Raw genomic sequence first — 10,567 nt, forward strand, 5'->3', positions numbered from 1 at the left:
AAGTAAGAGCTTCTTTAGAAGTAGGTAGACCCAGTTGTTGTATCAGAAGTCAAAGTCCAATGCTATCTTTTTTAAAATAAAAACATTAAATTTATTTTATTAAGTGCCTGCTGTGTGCCAGGTGTTATTTCAAGACACTTTTAAATGTTCTTTTGCTAAATTCTAACAACCATACTAAAAGGTTGAGATTATTGGGGAGGATCCAAGATGGCGCTGTGAGTAGTCCTCTTTGTCTCTCCCCCTTCGAGTCTACAATTATTTGGACACTCATCGCTTAACAAAGGATATCCAGACAGCATCTCAGGACGTCTGAGAGACCCACGCGACTATACATCGGAAGGCGGATGGACTTCCCTCCGGGAGGACGTGGAGATAGGTGAAAACTCTCTGACCCCGACTGAACAGCCTAGTACCTGCAAGCAGCTTTCTTCCAACGGATGCCCCCAGAAGATCAACACACACCTAGGGCAGGAGCGAGCACACACCAGAGGAGTGACGGTGGAAACAGGTGACCAGAACCCTACCTAAACCCCCTGCAATTACTCCTAAACGCAGAGGGAAACTCTAGAGTTACACACCTGAGCCCGCGGGGAGATCCCGCCTAGTGTTCACGGCGCCCGGAGGGTCCCAGAGAGAATCACTGAGGGTACGGCAGCGCCCTGGCTGCCGCTGCCTGCACGGTGGGGAAAAGGATTGCCGGAGATCTCAGAGAGGACTGGGGCTGGGTGAAGCTCCAGAGTTCCGCCCGGGCAGCAGACAAAACTCTCTGTCTGCCATTAGCGGAGGGGCTATTCCCAGCATTCACAACTCCAGGAAAGTCCCGGAGAGAATCCCAGAGGGCGAGGCGACCCCCAGCTGCCGTTGCCCACCCCGTGGGGCTAGGGATTGCCGGAGATCTTGGAGAGGACTGGGGCTGGGTGAAGCTCCAGAGGCTGGCTCCGCACCCCGGAGGGGAAGCTCCAGAGTTCTGCCCGGGCAGCAGACAAAACTCTCTGTCTGCTATTAGCGGAGGGGCTATGCCCAGCATCCACAACACCGGGAGGGTCCCGGAGAGGAGAATATCAGGCAGGGCAGCAGCTGACCAGCTACCACTGAAATCAGGATCTCCGGCTATCCTCCAGACAGGGCAAAGGGCTCCCCGAGTTCCTGGGGAACGGGACTGGGGCTGGGTGGAGTTCCAGTGACCCAGCTCCATAGCCTAGGGGGAAACCCTACAGGCTCACAGCAGCCTCAGGGAAAGCCTCTGCACAGCACTAGTAGAGAGCACCCATCCGGCAGCCACAAGGCTGGAAGACCCTGGGACAAAAGTAGCATAGCTAGGTGAGCTAACCACAGACTGTAGAAGATGCCAATAGCTCTGCTGCGACCCATAGTGGACAAGTGAGATTTTGTGGGTGACGACAGTGACGGAGCAGCAAATATAAGTGATCCTACCCCTGGCCGCTGGAAAAGCCCATAACACCGTTGCAGACCCCAAGGAGGGAGCATGTCTAGGTGGGCTGCAACAGTAGGCACCAGCAGCCTGAAGCCCCCCCATGACAGCCCCCACGGCAGAAGAGCGAATCCAAAGGACCACTGTGACTACGAGGAGGGGCCCAGGCCCAGTTAGCAACTGCGGATAGGGTTCCTGGTTGGTGCAGTATAAACAGCTGCTCCCCCACCACACCAGCAGAAACAAGTGGAAGGAGCAACTAAACTCTATCTCTCTGCGGAGGCACAAATCAACAACATCAAGCAATATGAAAAAATACATTAAATCTCCAGAACAGAAGGAAAATAACAAATACACAGAAAACAATCCCAAAGAAAATGAGATATATAACCTAAATGACGATGACTTCAAAACAGCCATCATTAAAATACTCAATGAGTTAAGAGGGAATTCAGATAGACAACGAGTTCAGGAGCTATGTCACAAAAGAGTTTGATACGCTAAAGAAGAACCAAACAGAAATACTGGAAATGAAGAACACAATAGAGGAGATTAAGAAAAATCTAGATGTACTGAACGGTAGGGCCGATAATATGGAGGAAAGAATTAGCAATTTGGAAGATGGCAATATAGAAATGCTGCAGGCAGAGGAGGAGAGAGAAGTAAGACTAAAAAGAAATGAAGAAACTCTCCGAGAATTATCAGACACAATTAGGAGATGCAACATAAGGATTACAGGTATACCAGAGGGAGAAGAGAAGGAGAAAGGGGCAGAAAGCCTATTCAAAGAAATAATGGCTGAGAACTTCCCAAATCTGGTGAGAGAGATGGATCTTCAGGTGACAGAAGCCAATAGATCTCCAAACTTTATCAATGCAAGAAGACCAACCCCACGGCATATAGTAGTGAAGCTAGCAAAAGTCAACGACAAGGAGAAAATACTAAGGACAGCCAGGCAAAAGAAACTAACCTACAAAGGAACCCCCATCAGGCTATCAGCAGATTTCTCAGCAGAAACTTTACAGGCTAGAAGAGAGTGGAATGATATATTCAAAAATGTGAAGGACAAAAACCTACAGCCGAGAATTCTCTACCCAGTGAAAATATCCTTCAAATAAGATGGAGAAATAAAAACTTTCCCAGATAAACAAAAATTAAGGGAGTTCATAGCCACAAAACCTCCTCTTCAGGAAATCCTCAGGAAAACCCTCATTCCTGAAAAATCCAAAAAAGGAAAGGGGCTACAAAACCAAGAGCAGAGGAGATAAGTAGAAGGACAACAACAGAGAGTAGCAGCTCTACATCAGAACAGATTAAACCATGGGACGAGAAACAAAGGAAATTGAAGAAAACCGGAAAACAAGACATAAAATGGTAGTGGTAGGCCCCCACATCTCAATAATCACTCTAAATGTAAATGGATTGAACTCCCCAATCAAAAGACACAGAGTGGCAGGATGGATCAAAGAACAAGACCCAACAATATGCTGCCTCCAGGAAACACACCTCAGCCCCAAAGACAAACACAGACTCAGAGTGAAGGGATGGAGAACAATACTCCAAGCTAATAATGAACAAAAGAAGGCAGGTGTCGCTATACTAATATCAGACAAGGTAGATTTCAAAGCAAAACAGATAAAGAAAGACAAAGAGGGACAGTATATAATGATAAAAGGGACTCTACACCAAGAAGACATAACACTTATAAATATATACGCACCCAACACAGGAGCACCAAAATTTGTAAAGCAACTCTTAATAGAACTAAAAGAAGACAGCAACAACCATACAATAATAGTAGGGGACCTCAACACACCATTAACACCAATGGACAGAACATCCAGACAGAAAATCAACAAGGAAATAATAGAATTAAATGAAAAATTAGACCAGATGGACTTAATAGATATATATAGAACACTTCATCCAAAAACAGCAGGTTACACATTCTTCTCAAGTGCACATGGAACATTCTCAAGGATTGACCATATTTTGGGAAACAAAGCAAGCATCAATAAATACAAGAGAGTTGAAATAATATCAAGCATCTTTTCTGATCATAATGCTATTAAACTAGAAATCAACTACAAGAAAAAAGCAGAGAAAGGTGCAAAAATGTGGAGACTAAACAACACGCTTCTGAACAAACAATGGATCATTGAGGAAATTAAAGAAGAAATCAAATTTTATCTGGAGACTAATGAAAATGAGAACACGACATACCAAATCATTTGGGATGCAGCAAAAGCAGTCCTAAGAGGGAATTTCATCGCAATACAGGCTCACCTCACTAAACAAGAAAAAGCTCACATAAGCAACCTCAAACGACACCTAACAGAACTAGAAAAAGAAGAACAAACAAAGCCCAGAGTCAGTAGAAGGAGGGAAATAATAAAAATAAGAGCAGAAATAAATGATATTGAAACAGAAAAGACAATAGAAAGGAACAATGAAACAAAGAGTTGGTTCTTTGAAAAAATTAACAAAATCGACAAACCTTTAGCCAGACTCACCAAGAAAAGAAGAGAGAAATTGCAAATAAATAAAATTAGGAATGAGAGAGGAGAAATCACAACAGATACCAATGAAATACAAGGGATCATAAGAGAATACTATGAAAAACTATATGCCAACAAATTGAACAACCTGGAAGAAATGGACAAATTCCTAGACTCCTACAATCTCCCCAAACTGAATCAGGAAGAAATGGAGAATCTGAATAGGCCAATCACAAGTAAGGAAATAGAAACGGTAATCAAAAACCTCCCCAAAAATAAGAGTCCAGGACCAGACGGCTTCTCTGGAGAATTCTACCAAACATTCAAAGAAGACTTAATACCTATTCTTCTCAAACTGTTCCAGAAAATTGAGAAAGATGGAGTACTCCCTAACACCTTCTATGAAGCCAACATCACTCTGATCACCAAACCTGACAAGGACAACACAAAGAAGGAGAACTACAGGCCGATATCACTGATGAACATAGATGCAAAAATCCTCAACAAAATTTTGGCAAACCGAATACAGTAATACATCAAAAAGATTATACACCATGATCAATTGGGATTTATACCAGGGACATAGGGATGGCTCAACATCCGCAGGTCAATCAACGTGATACACTACATCAATAAAATGAAAAACAAAAACCACATGATCATCTCAATAGATGCAGAGAAAGCATTCGACAAGATCCAACACCCATTTATGGTAAAAACCCTCAATAAAATGGGTATAGAAGGAAAGTACCTCAACATAATAAAGGCCATATATGACAGACCCACAGCCAACATCATACTCAATGGACAAAAACTGAAAACCATCCCTCTGAGGACAGGAACAAGACAAGGATGCCCACTTTCACCACTCTTATTCAACATAGTACTGGAGGTGTTGGCCAGAGCAATTAGGCAGGAAAAAGAAATAAAAGGAATCCAAATAGGTAATTAAGAAGTAAAACTCTCGCTTTTTGCAGACGACATGATCTTATATATAGAAAACCCCAAAGAATCCATAGAAAAACTATTAGAAATAATCAACAACTACAGCAAAGTAGCAGGGTATAAAATCAACATACATAAATCAGTAGCATTTCTATACACTAACAATGAACTAACAGAAAAAGAACTCAAGAACTCAATCCCATTCACAATCGCAACGAAAAGAATAAAATACCTTGGGATAAACTTAACCAAGGAAGTGAAGGATCTATACAATGATAACTACAAGACTTTCTTGAAAGAAATTGATGACGACATAAAGAAATGGAAAGACATTCCATGCACATGGATTGGAAGAATAAACATAGTTAAAATGTCCATACTACCTAAAGCAATCTACAGATTCAATGCTATCCCAATCAGAATCCCAAGAACATTCTTCACAGAAATTGAACAAAGAATCCTAAAATTCATATGGGGCAAGAAAAGACCCTGAATTGCTAAAGCAATCCTGAGAAAAAAGAACAAAATGGGAGGCATCACAATCCCCGATTTCAAAACATACTACAAAGCTACAGTGATCAAAACAGCATGGTACTGGTACAAAAACAGGTCCACAGATCAATGGAACAGAATTGAAAGCCCAGAGATAAAACCACACATCTATGGACAGCTAATCTTCGACAAAGGAGCAGAGGGCCTACAATGGAGAAAAGAAAGTCTCTTCAATGAGTGGTGCTGGGAAAACTGGACAGCCACATGCAAAAGATTGAAAATTGACCATTCTTTTTCACCACACACCAAAATAAACTCAAAATCGATCAAAGACCTAAAGATTAGGCCTGAAACAATAAGTCTTCTGGAAGAGAATATAGGCAGTACACTCTTTTGACATCACTTTCAAAAGAATCTTTTTGGACACTATAACTCCTCAGTTGAGGGAAACAATAGAAAGAATAAACAAATGGGACTTCATCAGACTAAAGAGCTTCTTTAAGGCAAGGGAAAACAGGATTGAAACAAAAAAACAGCTCACTAATTGGGAAAAAATATTTACAAGCCACTTAACCGACAAAGGGTTAATCTCCATAATATACAAAGAACTCACACGGCTTAACAACAAAATAACAGACAACCCGATCAAAAAATGGGCTGGGGACATGAACAGACATTTCTCAAAAGAAGATATGAATATGGCCAATAGACACATGAAAAGATGTTCATCATCGCTGATCATCAGGGAAACGCAAATCAAAACTACACTAAGATATCACCTTACACCTGTTAGATTGGCAAAAGCATCCAAAACCAAGAGCGACAAATGTTGGAGAGGTTGTGGAGAAAAAGGAACCCTCATATACTGTTGGTGGGAATGCAAACTGGTACAGCCACTATGGAAAACAATATGGAGATTTCTCAAAAAGTTAAAAATAGAAGTACCCTATGACCCAGCCATCCCATTACTGGGTATCTATCCTAAGAACCTGAAATCAGAAATCACAAGAGTCCCTTGCACCCCTATGTTCATCGCAGCATTATTTACAATAGCCAAGACGTGGAACCAACCTACATGCCCAGAAACTGATGATTGGATAAAGAAGATATGGTATATATACACAATGGAATACTACTCAGCCATAAAAAAAGACAAAATTGACCCATTCACAGCAACGTGGATGGACCTCGAGGGTATTATGTTAAGCGAAATAAGCCAGTCAGAGAAAGACGAACTCTATATGACTCCACTCATAGGTGGAAGCTAGTATATTGACAAGGAGATCTGATCGGTGGTTACCAGGGGAAAGGGGGGGGTGGGGGGAGGGCACAAAGGGGGAAGTGGTGTACCCACAACATGACTAACAAAAATGCACAACTGAAATCTCACAAGGTTGTAATCTATCATAACATTAATAAAAAAAAAAAAAAAGGTTGAGATTATTATCCCAATTTGCAGATGAGGAAATCAAGTTTATAGAGATAACCGCTTGCCTGAACAGATCTGCTAACACTTCTTCCCTCATTAAGGATTGGCTCATCCCTCACCCTCAGGGCATCTATTTTACATGAAGGCCTGTTGTCAGCCAGAACCTTGGCTATGGCTTGGATATGTTATAAAATCTCTTAAAGTGATGGTTTAGCCCACTTTCTGTAGGGGACAGCCCCTCGGTTCTCTTAGATTGAGTGTAAGCCTGCTCTCAGATACTGAGGGTGCCTGAGGGGTAACCTTTATGTAAAATAGGTTGTCCCAGCCTGACTTGAACGTTGAATCTTGGGAGTTGCAGTGAATTTTGAAGAAACACCAGAGATCCTGTTTGAACACCACAGAAGAAAACTGGACAATATTATAAGATCCGTGGTATCAGAACATGAATTTAATACTGAGGCACTCTTCAGCATAGTTTTTCAGATACTATTAAGTTTAAAGATCAGCCCCCTTGTGGATTACCTTGCAGAACTGTGGCACAAATTAGTGAAATTCTGTCTTATGGTCTCTGGAGGTTAGTAGCATGTTATAGGATATAACTAAGATTATTGGATAGGTTAAGGAGTGGGTTACAGAAAAGACATAGTAAGATGAATTAAAGAAGGACCGTAGTGAAGTGATGATCTGGAGATGCTTGGGATTAAGTGCCTATTAGAATTTTTGACTCCAAGAAATCTCTAGACTTCACCTAGAAAGGTAAAGGACTCTCCAGACAATCACAGAGGCCTTTCAGGAATTTATTTGCAGTCCACTGGAGCAAAACAAGAAGGCCTCAGAACTCCAGAGCCCTGTTGCAGAGCACCCACTTCTCTAGCTTCTAGCAAGCCTGTGGTCCTGCAGACGCTACAGAACTCAGTAGTCTCACTCTGCTCAGACTGCATATTAAAAAACAAACTTATTAATCCATTCACTTTGCAGAGAGTAGTTGAGAAAATCACAGCACATTGATCATAACATGCTGAAGGGTGGTTATAAACCCTTGCAAAAACCAAAAATCATCCATCGGTTCTCAGGGTGCATAATATTTCGGGAGAGAGACTATTTTTATTCCCCTCACAGCTAGGCTAGGGTGTAATTTTCTCAATGATCCAGTTTCAGATGTTAGTAAATATGTTGTAGGAATGTGGAAAGAACCTTGAATAGAGAACTTTAGTTACAGGGAGCTAATCAGCCCACTAATCAATGCCCAGTTCTCCACCTCCATTTTTCATAAAGGATTGAATATCCTTAGGGATGATCATGTGGACTGATGGATAAAACTGGAGTAATGAACTTTCCCTGAGGCTGTTCATAGGGTGTCCATCTCTGCCTTGTCCCAGTCCCATCTTAGATGCTTAGATCTTAGATGTTCTCAGTGATCATCAGCCTTGTATAGGAAGCCTCACTATGTTCCAGAACAAAAGGAGTCCACACTGGCAGAATGCCTGGGAGAACAATCCCCACTAACATTGGTCTCCCACCCGAGATCAAATTCAGCTGATAGTTCAACGTACATGTGTCAGGTACTTTGCTAAGCCAGATGTCTAAAGAGCAATAGAAGCCTTAGTGGTCAGCACGAAAGTTCTTTCAATGGGCAGCTGTCTACCACATACCAGCATGGGAGTGGTGGACGTGAGGGATCAATCTGCCTGTCTAACTCCCCTCCGCTCTGGCTAGGAAGAGGCCAGCCCTGTACTTCAGCCAACAGGCTGGAGCCTACCCTGCTTTTAGAGAACTTGACAGCCTTTCCTCCTCTGAAACTTCTGACTTCATCTTGGATAGACAGCTGTAAACCGAACCTGGCTCCACATCTGCAAAGATAGCCCTTTTGAGGTTTACAGCCTTATGCACAGGTCTCAGTTCTAACCCTTCACCCCATCCAGACCCAAGGGCTCATATCCTTTTCCTGTGTGGCCATTTGTCTGCTATGGTGAAGCTCAAATGAGATAAAGGATATGAAAGTTTTGAAAACTCCAAACCTTATGTAAGAATATTATAATTTTTTTGAGAAATAGTATGTTGTGGTGAGGTAGAAAGTAAGGATACTTTGATTCGGAAAGACCTAAGTCCCAATCCTGTGTTTATCGTTCATTATCTTTGATATTTGGAGATTCAGTTAATCTTTGAGTCTCAATTTCCATATTTTTTAAGCAGGGACAATAATATTGCCTTTTATAAACCTTATTTACAGGATAGTTTTCAGAACCAGATGAGTTAAGGGATATGAAATTGCTTTTATAATGCATGAACAGTCATATAAACCTTAATTTATTAATTCATTCAGTATGGAGAGAATTCAGGTGGACGTTGTAGGACATGCTTAGACTTCATAAAAGTCAACTGTGATGTTGGTTATGATCCAAATCATTTATATAACGTACAAAGGTGTCTGCCCCTGGTATGCCATTGTCTAGCCAGGAAGCAGCCAAGTCTTGCCTGGGCTGCACAGGCGAGAGCTGTCCTGGATTTGGACCACTTTGAGGCTCCCAGGTTCATAATGACTACTCTGCAGGCACAGCAGTCAAGCCTGACACTTCGGTCTTTCAGCTTCTGCAAGGTTCCTTCAACCCGAGGTCTAAGTCTTGGACTCAGGGGCACTGTTTCTCTTCTGTTTCTTCTCATGTTAGGTAGACAGCAGTCAGTTTAGACAGAGGGCCTAAGATGCCCCAAAGACCGAGGGAAATAAATTGTTATTCTGAGCTCACTTATCACGAATAACTAAATTTTGACTTTAAAGAAAGGGAACCTGTTTCTTTGTAATCTTTGTTTCTTTGTAAACCAAAAGCTGATTGCAATTTATTGTAGCCCCACTGGGTTTTTTACATACTTTGTCTTATGCAGTTCTCTCAAAATTTCTGTAAAATAGGTCACAACTGTTTTACAAATAAGACAGACTCAGAGAGATAAGTAATTTGTCCAAGGTACCACGGCAATTCAAATTCAGTTCTGTTGGTTCAAAGCTAATGCTCTTTCCACGATGGTATGAGGGTCTCACGTAAGTCCTTGGGGGCTGTCTCACTCTCTTAGAATAATAATACATTGAGACAGAATGAGGCTAGGCAGCTTATTATTTGCTCTGCTTCAATTTTTTAAATACATTTTTATAGTTTTTATAAATTTTATAAGTCTAGGAAAAGTTGTTTTTGAAGGCTGCTGACTTTTCAAGGATGGGTGATGCTATGGACTGAATTGTGTCCTCCCCGAAATTCATGTGTTGAAGCCCTAACCTCCAATGTGACCATATTTGGAGATAGGGCTTTTAGAAGGCAATTAAGATTAAATGAGGCTATAGGGATGCAGCCCTAATCTGATTAGATTGGTGGCCTTATAAGAAAAGGAAGAGAGATTGATCTCTCTTTCTGTACCATGTGAGGACACATAAGAAGGTGGATGTCTGCAAGCCGGGAAAAGAGCCCTCACCAGGAACTGAATCAGCCAGCACCTTCATCCCGGACTTCCCAGTCTCCAGAACTGTGAGAAAATTAATTTCTGTTGTTTAAGCAACCCAGTCTATGGTATTTGTTATGTCAGCTCCAGCTGACTAATACAAGTAAGAACAGAAGAGCAGAGCAGGCAGTGTTGACAGAGAAAATGACACAGATCTTCAAAATGCCTTTAAACTCCTTGAGTAGGGGGAAAGGATTGAGAAATCAGAACAGGCAAATCCAGGACAGCAGGCAGGATGCTTAAAGAGTGGTCTTGATGAACCAAGGGAATTCCTTGGGGAAATGG

The sequence above is a fragment of the Equus przewalskii genome, unplaced genomic scaffold (genome assembly GCF_037783145.1).
Source record: "Equus przewalskii isolate Varuska unplaced genomic scaffold, EquPr2 ChrUn-13, whole genome shotgun sequence".
NCBI classification, from domain to species: Eukaryota; Metazoa; Chordata; class Mammalia; order Perissodactyla; family Equidae; genus Equus; species Equus przewalskii.